Raw genomic sequence first — 23863 nt, forward strand, 5'->3', positions numbered from 1 at the left:
AGCAGCAACAAAACAAAAGCAAAAGCAAAAAGAGACAGCAAAATACGAAAAACATAAAAACTAAAATACAAAAAATACAAAAATACAAATTACTAATAACAAATTACAAAATGCAAAATACAAATTACAAAATACAGAAAGAGAAAGATAAAAGCTACGAGAAATAAATGTTCATTAATATTGCTAAACAAAAACCAATTATATATATATATATAGATATATATATATATGAATAAAAAGAGGATATTTTTTTTTTTTTGCAAAATGTGCATGCAAGCGAAAATTTAAACACATTAAATAATGAATAAAATAATAAAACAAAAGGCGCGGGGGAAAAGAAAGATAAAGCGAGAGGCGATGAAGCGGCACAGAACGTAGAGAGAGGTTAGCTAGAGCGGGGGCGAAGGGCAAACAATTTATGCATATTAAAATTAAATTTAAAATACGCTACAATTCTAACAAAATAAGTTTACACACACACATACACCACATTCCAAAAACAAAACCCCTTAAAAAATAAAAACAATATAATAATTAAACAGCAAACAGAAAACAGCAAAAGAGATTCAATTGCATGGAAGAGTAAAAGTAATTAAAGGTCGAGCGTTGGTAAAGCGTTGAAGGAAAATTTCAAATTAAATTTAAGCTACAAATTTAACAAGCGAAAGTGAGCAAGCATTAAAAGTAACAACAACAACAACAACAACAACAAAAACAAAACCGAAACAAAAACAAAAAAAAAAATTATTATGTTCAATAAAGAAAAACGAAAACGAAAAATGCAAAGGAAAAACAAAAGAGTAAAAAATACAAAATAAAACCAAACAAAAACAATGAAATCTTACAAAAAAAAAAAAAAAAAAAAACAAGAAATTTGTTTTCTATTTTCGTTGGTTTGTTGGTGGAAAAGCGTTGTGGAAAAGTCAATTCATCTTGGCCGAAAATCCTTTTTTTCAGCTGTGACCTGGTTTTGCCATTTCTGCTGGCTTGCAATAATTTCATTTTCCCAACAATTGAACAGCCAGAAAGGAAAATCCCAGTCAGAGAGTGTTGCCAAGGAAGGGATGGGGAAGGGGAAATAGCAAAATGGGAAAAACGAGACAACAATTCCGTGGGCTAAGCAATTAAAGCGCCTCGTTCGCGTTCCTTAGCTCCTTTTTTCTCTGTTTTTTTCTTTTCGCTGCTGTTGTTGCTATTGCTGGCTGTTGCTGCAGCACGCTCCAATTGCGTTTCCAGTTGCAATTGCAGGGAAAGCCAGGGAAGAGAGAGAGTCCCGGTTCAAAGCGGGAAAAGTGTTCACAGATAAAGGAAAACCAGCAGAAACCCAAAAAGCAGAAGAAGCAACAAAAAGGTGAGTGCCAGTCGACGCTGGGGATAACTTTGGGGGTGGAGCAGCTGTCTAAACACGAAAAATGCATCAAATTGCAAGACCAGCAGCAGGAGGAGCAGCGTTGTCATCAAAAGTCATATCTCTTTCATATTATTCCACCCCCCTACTGCCCGCTCCTGTAACTTTTCCTTCTTCCTGCCCCTTCTACTGTGAGTTTTCTGGAGCGTGTAATATCCGTTTCCTGCATTTCCGGTTGCAGGCAACAACAACAATAACAACAACAACAATAACTACAACAAGAGGACACAGGACGAAGTAGCAACGGGAGTTGCCTGAAAATTGCTAGCGGAAATGCTGCAAAATTAACGAGCAACGCGGTTAGGGGAGGGCAACACAGCCAGCCAGCCATCCAGAAGGTATCCTTGGTAGCCAAGCAGTGGCAAGCATCCAGGTGGCAGTCAACAGGCAGACGCCTCCATTTACTATTTGCCACACGACTAAAAACCAGGACTAAAACCAAGACCAAGCCAAAGTAAATGCAAACAATTTTTCACCCACCACTACCACCACTGAATCTTTCTGCTTTTTTCCATATACCCTTTTTTTATACTCGGCTAAAACCCAAGGGTTATCATAATTTCAAATGGGAATTGGGATTACGAGATTAAAAACAGGGACTCTACCTTAAGCAAGATCTGGAAAATGCAGTTAAAAATATCTAAGAAATTATCTACCTTAATTGAATCCCCCATTAAGGAAAGTTAAATGATGATAATTCTTAACCCATAAAGAGTATTTGATTTTTAGTATTTTCCCCAGCAGCTTGTCATCATCCTGTTTTACCCAACACCCAACACCCCACCCCAACCACTCTCCTGGGTTCTTGTCACTTTCTTTGCTCGCTTCACAAAATGCAAATTTTTCTAACCGGCAAAAAGGAATGGCAGAAGCTAAGGAAAGGGGGGGGGGATGCATGCCTAGGAGAAGGTAGAGCCCGCCCGTCCAGCATCGGCAGCAGCTGCAAATTAGACGCATCGCTTAACCAGCAATGACATAAAGCAGCCAAGTGGCAGCAACAGCGCTAACAACGTCCTGGAGTCATCATCGCCATCATCATCTCATCTCTTTCGTCCTCTGCATCTGCGTTTTAAATCAACACACACACACAGAGAGAGAGGGGAAAAGCAAGCTAGAGGAAAAGCAACCTAGAGGAAAAGCAAACTGAATTTGGACTCGGAGATAGAGATAGAACGCGAGCTATGAGCTATGAACTGCACAGAAAAAAAGGATACAAATAGAGCGGGGGAAATGTTGCAGGACAGGGCAGGGACAGGACAGGACAGGACGGGGACAGGGCAAGGGACAGGGACAGGGACAGGGACTGGTACAGGGACAGCGACAGGACAGAGACAGGGACAGCGCAAAAGGACAAAACAGTTGAGGGCAAATAAAGCATATAAAATTAATGAGCTCGTCACGTTTTGCGTATGGCCAACCGGTTCGAGGTCACCTTAATTATGGCCACAATTAACAGTTGCTCCACTGAGATAGACCGAGACCGAGACCGAAAACGAGACACAGGATAGAACGATGTTGTGAGCAAAAGAGATGGCCAGAAAGACAGACGGACAGATAGCAGGTGTTGTATCGTCGACTATATGGATATATCTCTCTAGTTCTCTACGTCTCTCCGTCTCTGCATCTCTGTCTCTGTGTGTAATCTCATTACAAATTCAAATGCCCTGCATCAGCTGCCAACCAAGGCAACACCACCTAGCCACGTATACCACCTAGCTATCCAGCCACCTTACCACCCACCCACTCAACCACTAAGGCCATCAGCTAGCTGCCACCCAAACCCAGCCCTTTTTTGGGCTGGCCAGCAGCACTTGACGGTGTCCGCCTGGCAAATGTTTCAGACCACGTTGTCACTCAATTATGTGCCATGTGCGCAGAGCGTAGCATACTTTTCAGCACCACCCATTCACCAGTCCGCCATCCGCCACCTACACCAGGCAACCACACACAGCACAGCATAAAAGGGGGCAAAGGGAAGGGAAGGTAAGCGGAAAGAACGGAACAGACCAGACTAAAGCTACAACTGACCAGGTGACATAAATTCGAAAGGATTTCCGAGTGGGTACCAAAAATACCAGCAGATTGCGTAATACTTTTTGGGTGCTCCGGGCTATGGAGGTACCTATTATTTGAAGGTAAACTCTAAAGGAAAACCCTAAAATTATACAGAACTTTAAGAATGTTTTTATAGCACTTTTTGTGGTTTAATAATTTCATGAATTTTATTAGAAATTTCTTTAATTTTTAATTTAAAATGCAATTAGTTTTATCTTTGATTCCCTTTGTCGGTTTCCAATAATTGTTAATGCAATTTTTTACTACTTTAACTACCTTTTTCCACAAATCAAAGGCTTATTACCGCTGGCTTAGTTCGGTTTATATTCACTTTATGCATGTCACTTATTCTTTTTTTTATTTTTGGCATTCATAATTAGCAGCTTAACTGTGCTGTGAAAATAAAAACCAAAAACCATGCTCAGCACAAACTTCGTAGAAACTAATTTAAATTTTTGTTTTCCATAAAAAGCAACATAAAAATTTGATGAAAGGGTATCGGCCAGGCACAGGCCACTAACTAAATGTGGCTGCTTAAAGTTGCAATTTTAGTTTTTAACCCATTATTGAAAAATCTCAGCGTTTAGCTGCTGCAAAACTGAGTTATTTGCGGATGAAGGTGCAGAAAAAGTGGCTTGTGGGTGTTGAGGGATTTGGTTAACACCCACAAAAAAAAAGCCACACATTCGAATGTCGACTATCGTGCAGCTTTCCCCTCGCTCCATGCTCATTCTTCGTCCTTGGATATCTGCAGTTTGACGAACTTTGTCGCCCGATAAATAATGCAATTTGTAATTAAGTCAGTCAACCAGTTAGTTAAGAGGGGGTGGCAGTTGTTGCCCTGGGGGCGTGGCTGTTGCGGTGAGTAATTAGAAACCTTTGCCAAACAACAAAAACAACAGAGGGGAGGGAAGAACTGCAAGATATTGAAATGCGAATAAAAAAAAAAGAAAAAACATACACACTCGAAGGGATTTTTATGTGCTTGCTAACAGGGTGTAAAAATGTCAGTGTAGCCTAATTGAAAGCGATAAGTGTATAAGTGTGTAAGTGTGTGTGTGTAGGTGTGTGTGAGAATGTTTGATTAATGAAATATTCAGCAGGTTAATTAAGGTAAATTGGGTTAGCCACAAGAGCCAAAGTTCCCCAGACATAGGAAATGTCTCTTTCTCTATGGCATACGGATTATATTGGCGGCACACACTGAAAGGCATTAGGTAAGGTTAAGTAAAAGAAATTACATTTTGGAGGCTTTAAAAACTAAAATTGCCTTTAAATTTGATGAGAAAAGTAAAAATTTTGACTTTTTATAAGAAAAATTTGAACTTTCCTCAAACTAAAATCCTCATAAAAACTACAAAAATTAGTTTATATCAAAAAGAATTGCATTTTCTTTCATGGTTTTAAGTGCTTGTAAAAACTGCTTACCAGGTTTTTTGGATTTAAGAAAATAATTTTTTTCAAATTTTTGAAAATTTTCTAAGGGGTACCCCTTACAAAAAATGCGAAATTTTGAAAAAATTTAATTTCTCCAAATTCAAAAATCCTTGAATGCAAAACGAATTGTTTTTAAATTTCGAGCATAAAACTGAAAACATTTTTCATTTCTGACAATTGAAAGCCAAATTACAAGATTTTTACTTTTGAAAATAAGAAGATTTCGGGGAAAACCTTTTTCTTTGGCTAATTTAACGAGAAAATCTTCAAATAAACAGCGAAAAAAATCTGTAAATAATAAAAAAAAATCTGGATAAAAGATTCGTTGAACATTCTTGCAATAACAGTTTTTGCAAACTATAAAAGTTATAAACTTTTAAGTGGGAATAAAACAGAAAAACGACGAAGTCACCCTTTTTCTTGCAACTAAAACTGATCGCGAAAATCGCCCCTTAAAGTATTTCCTTACATTACTCAGAAAGTACTCATACAAATACTACAATAAGACAACTTCGGGAAAAGCCTTTTTTTTTGGCTAATTTAAGAGGAAAATCTTCAAATAAGCAGTGAAAACTCTGTATATTTTAAGGAGATAAACTTCGTTGAAAAGGTTTTAGGGGGAAAAAAGAGAGGAAAGAAAGAAGTCACCCTTTTCTTGGAACTAAAACTGAGCGTCAAAATCCTACTTATCTCAGAAAGTACTTAAATTTTCTCTCTCTCTGTCCATATATGTCCACCATACAAAAAGAATATTTTGGCGAAAACCTTTTTCTTTGACTAATTTAAGGAGAAAATCTTCATAAAAAAGCAAAAAATATCTCTAAATTTTAAAGAGAAAACATTCGTTGCCCATTCTTTCAATAATTATTTTTGCAAGCTAAAAAATTTATAAAATTTTTGGTGGAAAAAATCAGAGGAACGAAAGAAGTCACCCTTTTCTTGCAACTAAAACTGAGCGGAAAATCGCCCCCTAAACTATTTCCTTACTTATCTCAGAAAGCACTCACATTTTCTCTCTCTGCACATATGCACAAAGAAACACTATTTCTTTTTTTTTTTTATTCTTTTTGGGCAACTGTCAACGCCCGCAAATTGTCATTGTCCTGCGGGACTTTGGCTCAGTTCCCATTGTTCGCCGTTTTCCACACATTTCCATCGCCCCACCCAACCAGTACCCCCCGCCCCCCTCTCCTTTCCCACTTGAACATTTACCATACATTTTCCAAACCAAAGCCCCCTGCGACCCCCTGTCATTTGTTGCAGCTTACGCTTAATGCACAAACCAGACAAATTTCCCCCCGCCTTTATCCTTTAGCCTTTCATTTGCATGGCCCCCATGCCATACGCACACACACACAAACACACACACACACAGCAGCAGCTATATATATATATATATGGGATATAGTATAGAAGGAGTTGCAAGGATCGGGCGAAAAGTGCAAACTGCCGTCTGACTATTACGCAGCATGTAGCGTATTTGTGCAAAATTAATTCTTTATCTGCTCGCCGCTCCTTTGTTGATTTTGTTGCCTTTCAGCTGGCAACGTGCCACCCACCGACTCTGCCATTTTCCCCCTGTCCTCGAAAACAATGGACCGACCAAAAGGAGAAAATAAGAAGCACACGAAGAAAGTTATTTAAAAAGAAAGAAAAACGCGAAAAAGAGAAGGGGGTAACATCTGTTGGCAGTAAAAAAAAGAGACCCCCCCCATGAACAGTCAACTTTATGAGGATTTCCGAAGGACTTCAAGGAAAAGGAAGTTGCGGAAACGTTCCATTTTTCTGTTAAAGAGATTTCCATGAAATATGGAAAACTAAGAATGTTTTACAAAGCAAAGTTGTGACACAAAAAAGAAACGCGGGAAAAACCTAAAAGTGAAAAGCATTTTTATCAACCTTTTTGTTAAACTTTTTTCCTTTTCCAGAAAACCCATCGACGATCAATGAAAATCTGGAACATGGCATACCAACCGTTAAGTTGCCGCCTTTAGTTTTTCCTGCTTTTACGAAATGCAGAATGCGGTTGAATTTTCCGCCTCGATGTGATCTTCGTGTGCTGTTGGTAAATATTTAATGGCCTCGACCGGAAGCGGAAACGCTTGGGTTGGGGGAGAGGAGGGGTAAAGTGAGTGAGAAAAGCGGATGTGGAAAGGGAAACGCCACTTTGCGGTCAACAGCAGGCCACGCCCTCTCGTTCACCTGTGGTGATGGTGATGCTTCCTCCCTTCCCTCCTCCTCTCCTCCTACTCTCTCTCTTTCTATCTTTCTCTGACTCGTTGTGTATGCCATCCTTGTTCAACTCCCAGTGGGTGCGGTACACGTTTCATTCAATTTATTTGCCATTTCCCATTTTCAATTCGTTTCGGGCCGCCAATTACACAACATGGCCCTGGCAATGGGAATGCGCCTGGTGTCCGCCTGGTTGTCCGCCTGTTGTCCTCTTTCTCCTCTAACCCTCCTTCTCCTTCCCCTTTACAAAGCCCTTCTCTACACATGTCCCCCACATTTCTCTGGCCATTTGCTTAAAGCCTTTTCACGCAAACTATGTTGCTCGTGTTGCCATTGACGTTGCTGTGCTACTGTTTAGTGGCAGTTGCTACTGCTACTGCTGTGATGTTGCTCTGCCATTTCAAAGGATGAAAACAATAGTGCAAACTATCATCATTGGTAGAAAAGGGCACAAGATGGGGCGGCAGGACAGTAGGACAGAAGGACAGCTGTAGCTGGGCCCACATCATCATTAGCATATTGACATGTGGCCAAATTTGGTCACGTTCCATTTCATTTCAATTCATTCTGACATTGCCAACGGAGTTCGAATCAATTTCCCATCTCCAGCCAAGTTCGTGTATGTGTGTTTGTGTGTTTGTGTGTGTGTGTGTGTGTGTGTGTGTGTGTGTGTTTGTGTGTGTGTGTGTGTGTGTGTGAGCAATAAACTACTACTGATAACTCAAGAACCGCACTTGCTTTACAATCGAGATGAAAATGAAAACGAATTGCAGGAGCAGCAGAAGCAGCAGCAGCAGCAGCAGGCAAAAAGCTTACGAAACTAATTGCAGCTGGTTTATGCACTGAACAAAAAGCAAAGGTCATTAAAACCAAATAAAAAATCAAGAAAATCAAAAGTAAAAATTAAAAAAAAGTCCTTTTAAAATAAACTTCTTATATAATCTAATATAATATTAAAAAATATAACAAAAATCTCTTCCAAAAATCAACCCCATTTCTCTCTCTAAACATACCAGCCCTCTCCTCCTCCTACTACCCATCCCCCTCCACTACTAACACCACCCACGAATCAACAACATCACAAACAGGAAGAATCAGTAGTCAGCGGAAGTGAAGGGTACGCATCAAGGGGGAGGGAGGGAGGTGGCCTGGTGCTGGTGCATTGGTTTTTTGCAATGGGTGAGAGGGCAAGGCAAGGCAAGGCAAGGCAAGGCAGGAGTTGCATTTATTGGCTGAGCCGGGAATCTAATGCCAGTGTGCCTTTGACAGGCTTTTGTTGCCACACCCAGTGCGCGCTGTCGATAAAGGAAAAAGTTGAATGTCTTCAATAAGTTTTCCTCAGATGCAGTTGTTCTTCTTCTTCTTTGTTTAACCCCTTGCGCTTCCTGCCAAGTATGTGTCTATTTTTTCATTTTGATTGTCTTGAGCAGCAACTTTTCCTGCTGCTCTATTATAGAATGCGAATGCAAGTGAAGTGGGTAACCGGAAATGGCGCTTCACCATCCCTTAATCATCACCCGGAAAATGGGTAGCATTCCTTCTGCCGAAATTCCCCCACCTCCCCCCTCTGAGCTGGAGGAGCCACCAGCTTTTGGCACGAAATAATATTTGCATAATAGCAAACAGAACCGACTGCAGCTTCTTCTGGTACTTGGCCAAAAGATGACAAATGACATTAAGGAGGCTTAGCGCCTGCGTTTTTCCCCCCGCTTTTCCCTCTTTGCATATCACACTGGGGAGGGAGCTGAGGGGATTCTCCCTCCGCCCCATCAACATCCTCATCATCGCATGGGGAATTTGACTTTTAAAACGAATGCCAGCACCCCGTCCCTGGTTGCTTCCTTTTTCCTTTTCGTTTTTGCCAACGCATACTTGTGCATCCGGCGACCTCGTCCTTTACCCCTCCCCCTTTCGGCAGACACACAAAGCTCTCTCTTTACCTCCTCTCCCTTCCCCTTCTTTGCCTGATGCGCCACTGCAATTATTTTTTTTCCCCGAACGTGCAGCGCCCTTTGATCCTCTTTGGCCATATATTTGCTAACGACAATGACAACGATGTCTAGCTAAGATTCAGGTGTATATATCTATAAGGATATATATATATATATATATATGTTAGGTGACTACACCTAGACCCCTTTTTTGAGGGGGATCAAGCAACTCGCCCCCTCCCCTTTTTTTGTTTTATGACCACGCCCGCCACTTGGGCCAAGTGCAACTGCAACTGCAGCCAACTTTTTGCACGCCGCTCGCTTCGCCACTTGAAACTTCTCAATGGCACTCCGGCAATGGCTGTCTCCAGAGTTTTCCAACCCATCACAGCCTCTTGCCTCCTCACCCTACCTCACCCTCCCCCAATCACCACCACCCCCCCACCAATCTGAAGTAAAAGTCATTCCTAATCCCGCAGTTGCATATTTTTACTGCTAAGCACGTCGATGGCTGCCAAATTAGAGAACAAAATGGTGGCATTAAAAAGGGGAAAACGAGTGGAAATCAGTAGGGAAAATATATATAGGAAAGGTGAATGAAATCTATATATAAGAGAAAGAGAGATAGAGACAGAGTGAGAGAGACAGAGAGAGAGAAAGGAGTTACAGCAGAGAAGAGGTCGTAAGGCGGGAAATTCATTCACTGATTCGATTGATATTGATTTAACGTCAGGTGTTTGAGGGCAAAGAATGTCGCTAAAATAGAACTTGACAGATGCAATGAATATTTTCCCATCATTGCAATTGTTTCCATCGAAAATAAATGAGGGAATACGAATAGAAGCTGACAAGAATCTCATTTGACATTAGAGATTGGATTTTAATTATTAAGTTAAGATAATCGCTGGCTTCTTAAGATCTTTTTTTCTATAATTACTTTCCCACTGAAAGGACAGCTCTTCAAGGCTTTTCCAAGTGGAATTTCCATCTTTCGCCTTTAGAAATTTATTTCCCCACTGAAAGACAACAGCTCTTTAAAGCTCTCTTCTAAGTGGAATTTCCATCTTTCGCCTTTCGAATGATCTACCATCTAGCATTGGGGTCTAAAATTTATTTCCCGACTGAAAGAACAGCTCTTTAAGGCCCTTCTAAGTGGAACTTCCATCTTTCTCCTTCAAACTGATCTACCATCCAGCATTGGGGTCTAAAATTTACTTCCCCATTGAAAGGAAAGCTCTTTTAGAGGAGTTTCCTTCTTTCTCCTTCAGACTGAAACAGCATTGGGGTCTAAAACTCACTTCCTGACTTAAAGAACATCTCTTTAAGGCTCTCATCTAAGTGGAACTTCCATCTTTCGCCTTCAAACTAATCTACCATCCAGCATTGGGGTCTAAAATTTTCAATTCACATTCCGTGAGATTCGAATCATCATTGGCCATTGGCCATTTGGGATGCTCGTTATCAAAATGTCAGCTAGTTTTATTGCCATTGCTATTGCTATTGCCATGGCTGTTGGTATTTGGTGTTGCTGTCATTGTCAACGCTCAACGTGAGTGCCATGAAAGATTGCGCTGCATCTTTGGCACGTTTGTTGCAAAAACCTGTCCAGGTTGCCGTGCAATTTTCCAATTTCTAACTCGACTAACTTGACTTGAGGCAGGGAAAATGCCAGGCAAGGCAACAGCACAGCAGAGGAAAAACAGGAAGAAAAAAAGAAAAAAACACCAACAAAAATAGAGAAGGCAAACGAAGACGCTGACGGAGTGGATGCAACACGAAGAAATATGGCAGGAAAATTGCAAAACAGCAGGGAAAACAAAATCAAAAAGCACTCACATATTTTCCAATTTGGCGAAGGGGCAAAGCAGCAAAGCGACGACCTCTTCTCCTTGCTGAGGATGATGTTGCTCCTGTGATGTTGCTGCTGCTGTTGCTGTTGCTGCTTCTGCTGTTGCTCCTGTGCGGTTCATATTGCTGTTAGTCCTGAAGTTGGAGTGGCCATTTTTCATTTGCCACTGGCCGGCCAGTGGGGTTTTCCTGCTACGGATGTTGTTGCGTGGTCATTACCAAAAACCAAAAAAAACCAAAAGCAGCGGCAACAGTTGCACGAAGACAGCACAGCACTAAAAGGAAGACAAAAAAGAAGGAAAATTATTTTAATCAATCACCAAAAAGCAGCTGGAAAAGTCAAGCAAGTATGGCTCTAATATTTCATAATTAAATTTTTTACATTTTTAAACTTAAATTAGCAATAAGAAAAACTTAATATAATGCCTTATCCTATAAAGCAGATCATAAATTAAAGACTAAACCAGATTTTAGCTTGAAATTAATGCAACATTTCCTATGCTGCCCCATCAACCATCTTGACCATTCATCATCGTAGATGGCCATCCAGGCTGGAACGGCAACGGAATGAGGACAAAATTTAGAATTATTTTACATGCCCCGAAGCTGCAATGCCCTACCAGGCAAGGAGTCGTCAACAAATCAATCAAACTGTCCGAAATGAACAGCACAAACTTCTGCAGCTTCTTTCTGTCACCTGAATTCATGGGATACACAGGGCTAGGGCCAGGGCCAGGGCCAGGATAGCACTAGCCAGGGACAGAAACAGATACTTTTCCCAGGAGTGAAAACAAAGGCGATATGCCCAGAGAAGAACCAAAAAAAAAAAAAAAAAGGAAACTTATGGCCCAAAAATTAAAGGCTAAGGGCAAAATGACAGCTGGCCACTCGAAAGGGAAACAGCTGCAGGGCAGACCAAAATTTTTGGAACTCGAAACTCGAACAGTTCACCAATCCCAGTGGGAAGTATGTTCTTCCATCCACCCCCCCTTCCTCAACAAACCCAGAAAATAAGAGAACAGTCCTGTTTGCTGTCATCGGCAGGACATCTCCAACGTTTTGGTCAGCTCTGGGAGCTGGGATCTGGGATCTGTATCCTCCTCCTCCTCCTCATCATCCAACCATCATCATCATGGGTCTGCCAGCAAGCATCCTGGAAAACAGCCTGCGAGTGCAATTAATCTTGCGAGAAGCAACAAATGAACAATGCACAGAAAATAATAATATTTATTAATAGTTTTTAAAGTTATTTTGTTAGTTTAAGGCAACAACTATGACTGGCTAAGTGGTTAACTTTTTCGATAGATGGATTAAGGTAAATATTTAGCTGAGTTAGTAGCTTGAAATCGAAAGAGAAAAACTAGTTTTCCATGTGTTCTTTTTGGTTCTACCAAATCCAAAGGCCATCCATCTACTTAGTATTCAGATTTCAAATTAGAACTATCTTTCTCTTTCCCTTTCTCTCTGTTGCAACGCCTGCAAACTCCTAAAGCTCCGCTCTGGAGAAATACAAAAAATAGCAAAAGAAAATCTTATCATTTTGCCACCCGGAAATAAAAACTAGATGCAAGGACCAAGGGGCGAACTTTTCTATGCTAAAATAACCACAGTTGGATTTCATATAGAAAAGGTTCAACACCCAGACTCAGTTACAGTCACACCCACACCCGCACACCCGCACACCCTCCCTACACACACCTTCACACCCCCCTTCCTACACACACACAATTGCAATCAAATGACCAAGTCCCAGGACCTGCCCCTCGACATATGTCCATCATGTAAATTCATGCATATGCATGACCAGTTTTTCATCCTATCTCTGGATATGCCACCCCCCTACTACACCACCTTCACCATACACCAACACGCCCATTCAGCCTTCAATTCAAGGCCGCTGGCATTACGGTAATTGCAAGGATTTGTCACACGACAACACAACACAAACAACAACAACAATAGAAGCAGCAGGAACCAGCAGGAGCAGCTCAAAAACATTCTATGAAAAAAAAAAGCAAGATCAGGGACATGGCAGAGGAGAGAGAGGGGATTGAGGGGATTGCCAAGGACCACAGGCAAATGCAAATATTTGTTTAATCAATTCTATGTGTGTGTGTGTGTGTGTGTGCAGGCAGACAGTGCGTTTCATAATAAGGTGACTGATTTTTTTGGTAGAATATTTTTGATTTTTGAAAATGAAAACTTAAAAACTTTATAACAACACCCCTCCCCCTACCCCATCAAACTGCAAACTGCCCCAATGCCTGCGGCCAATTTGCATGGACGGCGCCGCGATGGGGGATAACGATCTGGTTTTTTGGTAGGATTACATTTCTCTCTCTTCTTCTTTTTTTTTTCTTGTATCGTTTTTTTTATTTTTATTTTTTTCTTTCCGATTTTTTTTTGTTGTATTTATTTGTGTGTGGGAAAGAATTTTGCGGTGCAATTGTGAAATGCCAGCAAATTGGATTTACCAAAGCCAAAAACGAAAAAAAGAAACCTCGAAAAAAGTATAGAGAAAAGGAAAGGAAGGATAAATATATATATAATATATAACATATATAACATATGTATTTAATTTGAATTTCATTTGCATTTTCAATGCATTCTCGAAATTGAAATTGAGACCAAGGAATTGCGGCAGCTTCAAGGGGTTAAGGTGTATTCATTTTCAGGGAATTTTCATAGAATTTTCTTTCATTTTTTTTTCTTTCTTTAATTCAAAGAGAAAATTCTATAATTTAGCAACTTATTGTTAACTAATTAGGCAAATAAAATGGCAATTTAATCGAAATTCAATTTGATTTCAGCCAACACTCAATTCGATTTTTGCCACAATTTCGCTCAATGACTTGCCACACATTTTTGTGTGCCAATTAGGCCATTTCCCATCAACGATATAAAGTCATTGAATTAAAGTGCAAAGTGGGTGTGTGTGTAGGTGTGTGAGTGCATGTGTGTGTGTGTGTTTGGAATATTCAAGAGTATTGGCAATACTGTCATTTCCCTCCTCCACCACCACCCCCTTTTTTTTTCAGTGGTTATCTAACAAAACATCTTGCATCTATTTCCCAGGCTTACACACACACACAGAAACACAAAGGGAAAAGCGTTGGCAGCGGGGCGGCGGGGCAAGGAAGGGCGTGAATTTTCATCGAGTGGCCGGAGAGAGCAGGCAGAGCGGACGTATGGCAGTTGCTTTATGGCAATCACCAAGGCAACTCCGGATGCCAGGATGCCAGGATGCCAGGATGGCACCTGCACCAGCACCTTTTCCACAACCTATGGGTCCTGTCGTCGGGCTTAAATTATGCGACAACACGGAATCAGCAGGAGCAGTAGTAGTACTAGCAACAGCAACAACAGCAACAGCAACAGCAACAGCAACAGCAACAGCAACAGCAACATCCATTGCAATTGCAACTAGCGATAACGGAGAGGAGCATTCAAACGGATTGTAGGTGTCAATGCCCATCGGGCTAAGGGGTGTCAAAAAAAGGGGGCGGGAATAGGAAGATGGTTTAGCAACTGGTTGCCAGGATAACAGCCACACGCCCCCCAACGCCAAAGCACTGAAAGAAAATGAATCAACTAAAGTTTATAAGAACTTTCAATTCCTTAGAAGACAAATCTTGACTTGGAAGTTAAGCCAAAAAATGGAACCTAGAAATTGCCTTTTCTTTAAATACTTAAAAAAAAGGAACTTCATAACGTTAGATTCTAAGAATTGAACATAAATATTTATATATATATAGCCACTGAATCACTTGCAATAATATTTCAAGAAACCTCTTCAAATCAATAGAATTCCCCTTTTACTTTCAACTTTCTACCTTTTACCGCAATGCCTTGTTTTCTCAGTGCCCGTTTTTCTTTGTGTTTTTTTTTCTAGTTCCCACTCTTGAATCCTGAATCCCGAATCCTGATTCCTGAATCGTGAATCGTGAAACCAGAATAGAGAATCTAGAATCCAGAATCCGGACTGTGCGTGGATCGGGCAATGGAGATGTAGATGTTGATGTAGGCCACGTCCGTACAATAGACGATGCCCCTGATTCCTCCACCTCCGGTATCCATTTCTATAACCCCGCGTCATGAGCGGGTTTATATTTTTTTTCTTCTGTTGTTGTTGTTGTTGTATTTGTTGTTGTTTTTATTGTTGTTTTTGCCATGGCTACGACTCCCTGTTGCCATCATCCTGGGCTCTATTCTGGTCTTGTTGTTCAACAAAATGTCAGCCTCGGCGAATTTTGCAATTTGAAAGCCACACAAATCACAAAAACAACAACAACAACAACTATGAAAATACACAGGAGAACAACAAGGGATTTGCAATAGCCGATGGTTTAAATACCCTTTTTAGGAACCATGAAGAAGAGTGGTTATGGAAAATGAGAAGACTTTGGTAAGGAATTTTTGTAATTGATAAAACGAAGAGTTGGAAAATGTAGTCAGGAAAGGAAATCTAAGCTAAGCTTTGGCTCTTAGATAAACTTAAGATTGACTTGATGATTAAGGAATTACATTTATCCTATCAATCACTGAATCTTTTAAGACTTTCTTACCTGTAAAACTCAATCTCACTGACTTACTGATCACCATACCCATATGAAAGCAATCCCAAAACCAAACTGCAGTGTCATAAAGCAATGAAAATCAAAATCAAAATCCCTTCATCGAAAGCTCTGATTGTTTCCCCCAAAAAATACGCAACCCATACTCAGATTACAGGGTATGCTAGAAAAACAAGCAGCTGGCATGCAAATGTTTCAATTTTTTTTATGCTAGCAAAGAAAACAGAAACAGTAACAGGAAAGTGGCAGAGTGCAGAAATATGCAGACCGAAGTTTTAGCCAAAAGCTCAAACTGAAACTGAAACTGAAACTGAAGTTGAAGTTGGAAGCCAGAAGCCAGAAGCCAGAAACTGGATTTTGAGTGAGAGGTTGAGTGGGTTTGTCCAGGAGAACGGGGATGCCCATGTCCTCTCCCCTTTTGGCTAGTCCATCTGTGTCCAAGTCTGCTTAAAAGGCGTGAAATCTTCTTCAGCTTCCTTCCCCCCCTGTTGGTCAACACCAGCCAGCTGCAGTTTTCTCTGTTTTGTATTTATGATGTGGAGTCCCTCTGCATAGCAAAGGCTTTACTTAGAAAAAAGAAAATAAGAGAAAAGTCTCATTGTTAAGGGGCAGGCAGTCTATTAAAGGATGGCGTCCATCTGTTCCTGAAACTCCTTCAGCCAAGCTGGGCTAAGCAGAGGAGGAGTCCTTTCCTTCTCTCCTCCATCCAGACCAATTAAATATTGTATTTATCTTAATAACCTTTTTGTGTAATAAACTCCTCTGGTGAACATCTTGGTTCCGGCTCTTCTTAGCCCTTAGACTTTTCTTGGCATTTTTCCTTGCTCCTCTTTCACGCTTTTCCCATGCCAACCAACACTATTTGTGTATTAAGTTTCACAGTCTTGAGTGTTTTGCTGTTGTTGTGTGTTGTCTGTCCCTCATTAGCGCATGGCTGCTGTTGCTGCTGCTTTTCCCGCCTTGCCGCCTTTCCCAGCCTCCAACCCTCCAGCCCTTCCTAATCGTCATAAGTTCTTTTGCCAGCTCAGCCTGCTCCCCTTTCTCCCCTTTTCTCCCTGTATTTCTTTTTTCGTTTCGGTTTTTCCTGGCCGCACTTTGCAATTTGATTAATTCATGCTTCCCTGATGCCTCGGGTCATGGCATTTAACCCATTAAAGTGCGAACCTGAATGCCAGTTAGAAAAATCATTGAAGGCTTAAAGAGTTGATATATCTTAAGGAATGATTTTTTAGATTTAATCTTCTTAACAGAAAAAACTAATATGAAGAAGGTTCTCTTTCTGAAGTCTGAAAATAAACCCAAAGCCAAGTAAATGGGTTAAGCCCATGGTCCTGTGCAGTGGCAATTAAGAAGGGGTGGTGATGCTGGTTTTTCCATTGAGGGAATCCCCTTTCAAACAAAAACACCCTCCCTCCTTTACGTAATCGATAGCTAAAAGCTTTGCATTTGCTTCGCTACTTGAGCTGTCATCAAAAGCTGCTCAATTTTTGATTTCGATTTTGATTTTGGCCATTGTGAGCCCAGTACTTGATACCCTCTATACCCTCTATACCTCCCAATCTAGCATCCCCCATCATCCCCATTCCCATCATCTAGAAATTTATGTACTAGCATCTCCGATTCTATGCCACCCCTGGATGATTTTTGATTGCGCTCTCCATGAGCAACAACATTTCCCCTTTGCGCGTTTATCAATTTCCGTCATCGACAGCAGCGATTCAAGGCGACTGACTACTTGGATGATGGCCCCATCAACGTCATGGAGCCCGAAGAGAAGACTCCACTTGAGTTTCAGAACATCCCGGTAAGAGGGAATGTGGATACGGGGGTGATGGGGTTTTTGGTTTGGTTTGGTTTTTCCATGCGGGCTTCGGCTTCGCCTTCACTTGCAAAAAGGGCTGCCTCTTGCCATCCATATTTCCCCTGTACTTTGTTTGTCCTTTGCTTTTCCCCATCGTCTTTCTATTTTTTTTTTGTTATACATCTTCCTTTCCCTCTATCGGTCTTGTTTCAATATCTTAGGACAGAAGTTTCCTTTAGCATTTCCCATTGGCATTTTCAATCTCTTCCGCACCGCCCACCCATCGTAGCACCACCATTGCGGTGGCCACTATTAGCCCAAGCTTTAGCTGAGATCGATCCTGAGGGAGCTCTTAAAATGGTTTGCATGTTTTCCCTGATTCCCCCAAACACCCTACTCCATAACCATATCCATGACCTCAGGGGGGTAGTGGTTGGCATATCGTCATCATCCTCCTTGCCCTTTGTGTGCATGACGCTTTATGCTTTATCCACTTGAACTCTTTCAGTTTTTTATCTATTAAATCATGATTGGCTACAATTTACACAAGTGGGCGACGTCCTCAAACTTTCCCCTTTCGTTTTTCGTTTTTCGTTTTTTTTTTTCTTAACCCTTGGCATCTTGAAGCTGCAACTCCTGAAGCTGCTGAAGTTGCCTTCTTGGGTCCCTAAACCCAAGCTCCCAAGCTCTCTCTTACCCATCCCCTCTACGAATCCATCCAGCCATGTGCTTCAAATTGCTGATGGCTGGCACTTGGCTTGAGAATCTGAGTTTTAGGCTAGCCGGGATTTGTCATATCATCAAGGCAGTGGTTAATCCTGCAGGCAAGACGACTTAAATCAAAAAAGGACCAACACGAGTAATTCAATTTTGGAGTTGATTTTGAAGGCATGCCAAGCTTGAAATGAATGGAGAAAAACCATCTGCAGGTAAACTAAACTAAGGAAAGCTAACTTAAATCTCATTTTTAAGTTCTTTAAGTTAAGTTTGTGTTTATTCTACAGATGTTTCTTTATATATCTGCCCCTAAACTAGTTTCGCTGACAAAGTGATCCTTTCCAAAAACGTTTATGAAATCGGAAACGCTCTTATCCTTGGCCTGGCCATATTTATTTTCTTAACCCACAATTTCCACTGCTCTTTTCTTTCCTTCTTATTTTTTCTTTTTTTTTGGCGTTTTTTTTTATTACATATTCGGTTTCAGTCATGCGTTGTCCCCAATCGTCGGCGTCTTGAGTTATTCATTTTCCACACATTTTTCCTTCATTTTTTTAGTCGCTTTTCTCGCTTTTCGATTTCGGGCATTCATTGAAATGCCAGTGTAAGGGGTTCCATTTCGATGCTTTGATTGGTTTCGAGCATGTAGTTACCAAAAATTCCAGTATGCCCCCTTCTTGATTGCCCCCTGCCATTGGATTTTCTGTGTGTATGTGTGTGTGTGTATGTAGTGTGTGTGGTGTACTCTGCCCCCATCGCAATCGTCATTTGAGTCTCGCACACACGAAAATTGCAGCTGTTGGCAGTTCCCATCATCGCAAGGACATACACCCTGGATACATCAGACCCGACCAGACCAGACCAGACCAGACCAGATCAGACCAGGGACAGGCTGGGACACAGTCAGTCAATATTAAAGTACCATTAGTTAAGTGTAACAGAGAAAGAGATATCAGAGAAAGAGAAGAGATAGAACAAGGGTAAAATTCATCTCCCGTTAAGGGAAAAACAAATCCAATCCCACATTCACATCTACAACGACATCTAACCACACATTTCAATTCCTTCTTCAGCTGAAAGTGTTAACGATCCATTTTGTGGATTTTGCTGAAATGAACTTAGTCCAACGATTATTCCCGCTGATTTCCCATATCCCATATCGACACATATATATAGATATATATCCAATATCCCTTTCGCTGGCTTCCTCTTCCTTCCTTCCTTCGACCAACTCGACATTTGTCAACTGCTGTCGGAAAATCGTACAACGAAAATGGCTCAAGTGCTCGAGTGCTGCAGCTCGCATGTTGCCATAAATATTGAAGGACCACAGACCCTTGCATCATCTTTCTATATATCAACGTAGATATATATATATATATCTTTATATATATAATATATATAAGTGTAGCATTTTGCCAAGCCATGTGGGTTGAGAGGCGAATAAAATTCCATTTAAATATTTCCGAAAAATTTTTCAACTATTTTAGCTCTTAGGAAACTTAACTTAACTTAAATTTTAGTTAATAACTTTGTAAAATTTAACAAGAAAATGTAAATTATAAAGACGCTTTTCTGTTATTATCAAAAATTAAATAAATAAGAGCTAATATTTTTGAAAAAATATTGCCATAAAAATTAACTTAAAATTAAAAACAAAATGAGTATAAAACTCCCCTCAAAACGAAAGCAAATCAAAGCCTTAATCAGTTATTTATTCATCAATCATAATAACGAATATATATTTATGGATCCATATATCGTATATATATATATCATATATTCCTCCTGCTACTACTACTGAAATCACACTGCAAATCGCATCTTGCGCTGTAAAATTTATTAAAGCGGAAATTATTCATTGCACGATCGAGTGAGTTTTATGATTGCCAGCCTTGCCACACAGATTGGTTTGGGCATCGTTTCTCCTCCAACTCCTTCTGCTTCACGTAATTGATTGATATTTATATATATATCAGGACTATATAATTTACAGTAAATACATATATATAAAGAATTTAAGTGCATATGTGCTATGGCACGTCTCAATTTGTCGTTGATGCGCCATAATTAGCCTTAAATCGGTCTCCATAAACGGACCAAAAAGGAAAGTGAACAGAAAAAGGGGCAACATTACCGCATTACTCATACGCCGCATATGATGCGTCGAAATGTTGGCAATGACAAAATTGTAAATGGCAAATGCAATTTGATTTTGATTTTATTCATTTTGTGCATATTAAATGGAACAGCTTAACAGCAACAGCAACAACAACAAGAAGAACGAAAGGGCTGCCTGCTGCCACGGATAAATGTGGATAAGTTTTAACCGCCTTTCAGTTGTCAGTTTCCGTTTGCGGCAATTTTAATTAATAAAAATTGACATTTTGCATGCAATGGACCAGAAATGCAATTGCAAAAATATAACCAAAAGTGGTGAAGAAGAGAAGAGAAGAGGGGATGGCGAAAAAAAAAAAATGTGTGTAAAATGAAAATATATAAAATGCAGCTGACAATGATGATGATGGTGGGAAGAGGGAGGGAAGAGGGCAGCCAGCGGAGGAGGGACCCCGGAGGGGCATGGCATGGCTATAAATATTTAATATTTAGTGGCATCCATTGTTCAGCGATTTGTGTTCGGCATGGGCTCTACTGTTAAATCCGTAATAATAATGCCAAACGACATGACAAGGACACAAAAGGATCAAACGAGGGCGAGGATGGCAGCAAAGGAGGTGCCTGTGTCTGTCTCTGTGAGTTGGTTGGAAGTGAAATGAAACGAATGAAATCGAATGAAATGGCATGGAATGAAACGTGAAAACATGGAATTGTGGTTGGCATTATTAAAACATGAAATCAAATGGGCCATGCCATTAGGGATGGTCAACTTAATTGAGTTTTTGGAAAACATTTTATGACCTCTTTTATGAAAATCGATAACTAATATCGATTAAATCGATTTTTCTTTTGTTTGATAGACGATAACAAATCGATATTTTCACATTTTATGACCTTTTCTATAAAAATCGATAACTAATATCGATTGAATCGATTTTTCTTTTGTTTGATAGACGATAAAAAATCGATATTTTTCTTGCCATTTGGGATGGTCAACTTAATTGATTTTTTGGAAAATATTTTATAACCTTTTCTATAAAAATCGATAACTAATATCGATTAAATCGATTGTTCTTAATTGACAAACGATAACATATCGATATTTATCTATTAAAATAGTTTTATTTTTTATTTTTTTTTCTCTAACATCCCTATATAAATTCTAAACCCACATTTCTCCCTTCCTTTCTTCTGCTATATATACCCATCTCTTTCCGATCCTGCGGTCATCCGTTTCAATTAGACTAAGCACACACACACACACACACACACACAAACACAAACACATAGACAATTGCACTGATGGAATTCTTACACATGCATATATAAATGTTGGTTAACCCATTTTACCCCCATCGTTTTCCACCGAATTTTCGAATTGTAACCAAAGTTGTCCAACTGAAATCGGTTTAATGAAGTTTATTGAGAGGGAAAAGCATTCGCATTCGCATTTTCGCATTCCACATGTGGATTTTTGCTTCGGGACAAAGTGGCGGCGGCGGTGACGGCGGCGGTGGGAAAATGTTAATTTTAATTCGATTTACCCTGTCAGTTTATCGATTCCTTTCGGGACCATTTATTTTGGCCTACATTCCCATGGGGGGGGCAGGTAGCAAGAAGCGGCTAAAGGATATAACACAGTACTTAATTGGTCAAGCCCGAATGTCCTGAAGCACTTACCCCAATGGCATAGCCTAAATTATCCGCCAATCAACTCAATTTGCTTTAATTAAATGCTTAATTTGATGGCAATATTGATTTCAGAAAAATAGCATTTCTTGGTTATCGATTCCTCGATATCTTCCTCTATGTTAGAAAACATTTACTAGCCCATAGCTTTTCTTTTTCACAATTTCCCTTCTACCAACATTGTTGTTATTAACTTTATTCATATAATTTTGGTTGTCAAGCCACCACTTTTCTTGTAATTTAACTCCCCTTGACCAAAGATAATTTATCCAACCCTTAAATGGGGTAAAAATCCCCAAAAGACCCTAGTAACATCCCTACCAAACCCACCACTCCCCTCTAGAAAAACCCAAGTGAAATAAATGAGCCAAATTAACTGGTCACTGGGCAAAAAGGGGCTGCGACACGCCCCCTCAGCGAGTGCAATTCCCATCCCTTTTAGGGTTGAGTCCTTCTCGATATTAATGCAAAAGTTTAAGTGTTCCAAATGACGCTGATAATGGGAAAAGCTGAAGGGGAAAACTGGGTGGGAAAAAATCTGTTGGCTGTTACCCGAAAATAAGGACAAGGGCAATTACTGCTACGCGGGCAGGCAGCTTAATATGTAATTTATAATTTTGATTGCCCTGCCATCGTAGTAGCGTTGACATCGAAGTCATTGCCCACTGTGCGCACTTAATCCGAGGAGAAAAATGTGGCCGCCTTATTAATGCTCCAAATGCGGTGGCCAAACTGCAACTGGCGACCATCACGGCACAGTGGTGTTAAAATGATTTTTTGATAGTTAAAATATATTTAATAAGAGGGTTATTGTGAGATATTTTTTAGGATTTTTTAACTATTTTTTTCTTTACCTCTTTTTATAACAAAAATTAATTTTTACAAATTGATAAGTCTCTTTCTTTCTGCTTCAAATTTTCCATTCAATTTCTTTTGTTTGCTAAGAAATTTTATGCAGATTGATAAGAGTTTTCTGCAGGCCACTGTGAACCCTTCCGCTCCCTAACCTTACTCTTTCCCTAAAGTGCTCCCTCCCCTCCCCTTCTTGGAGTGTTTGCATTAGCTGAATGATGAAGGGGCGTTAGCAGAGAAGAGGAGTTAAGCAAAAAAGGGGGGCTGTGGGGGGCGTCAGAAATTAATGGAGCGTAATTTATGAAAATTATACAATTGCCAGCATGGTCACGCCCACATTGCACACACACATATATACACATGCAGAATACACATACATAGATATGCATCATAGATAAGAGAAAGAGAAAGGGGAGGGGAAGGTGGAATGAGGTTGGTTAACTCCCGAAAATTCCATCATGAAAAGCGGAAAGGGGAAAAACGACAGGGAGGACGTAGAAGACGCCAGCATCTTTTGCTTACTTTGCCAAAAACTTTATATGAAGAAAGTTTGAGTCAAGATGGAAACTGAGAAAAAAAGGGGGAGGGGGGAGGGGTGGCAAAAGGGGAGGCTAAGAGGGGTAACTGTAACCAGAGGCGGCGGCAGGTGCAGAGGGCAGAGTTGGCTAGAAACTGGGTTGGTTGGAAAACATTTTATTAACAGACATCGTCTATGAAAAGCTTAAAAAACAAAAATTAATTTAAATTACATATTTGCCCGCAAAACAATGTCTGCGAGGGGTTGATGGGATATGGGGGGATGGGTAGTGGGTAGTGGGGTACCTAAAAAGAGGAGGGGTTGGGGAATTTTTCTAGGTGCTATTGCTGTTGCTGTTGCTGTTGCCGCTGCTGTTGTTTGGCAAAGAAAAAACCTCAAATTATACACAAATTTACGATGTTTTGCTAAACTCTCCTCTGCTTTCTCTCTCTCTATCTCTCTTTCTCTCTCTTTCTTTCACCCCACCACCCTGCTTATCATCTTCTGGCTCTCTCCTCTGGCTCGCTTTATCAGATGCTGTGCCAAAAGCCATAATAACAACAACAAAATACAAATAAAAAATGTTGAGCAACGGCAAAAATTTGTAATAAAATCCGCCAAGTAGCAAAACGAAACTTGAATGCAGTAGGAAAATAATTGTAAAAAAAAAAAAGTTGGAAAATT

At 40.3% G+C, this 23863-nt stretch overlaps 1 long non-coding RNA gene across 2 annotated transcripts in view; it reads right to left on the reverse strand.

Moving 5' to 3' along the window:
- The window catches only part of LOC108104384, a 33926-nt gene that overhangs the window by 4530 nt on the left and 5533 nt on the right, over positions 1 to 23863 (reverse strand). For both annotated transcript variants that reach the window (XR_001772298.2, XR_001772297.2), the window contains exon 3: positions 10900 to 11186. This is a non-coding gene — a long non-coding RNA (uncharacterized LOC108104384). The remainder of the gene's footprint in view (positions 1 to 10899; positions 11187 to 23863) is intronic.

Source organism: Drosophila eugracilis, unplaced genomic scaffold (genome assembly GCF_018153835.1).
Source record: "Drosophila eugracilis isolate 14026-0451.02 unplaced genomic scaffold, ASM1815383v1 contig_2147, whole genome shotgun sequence".
NCBI classification, from domain to species: Eukaryota; Metazoa; Arthropoda; class Insecta; order Diptera; family Drosophilidae; genus Drosophila; species Drosophila eugracilis.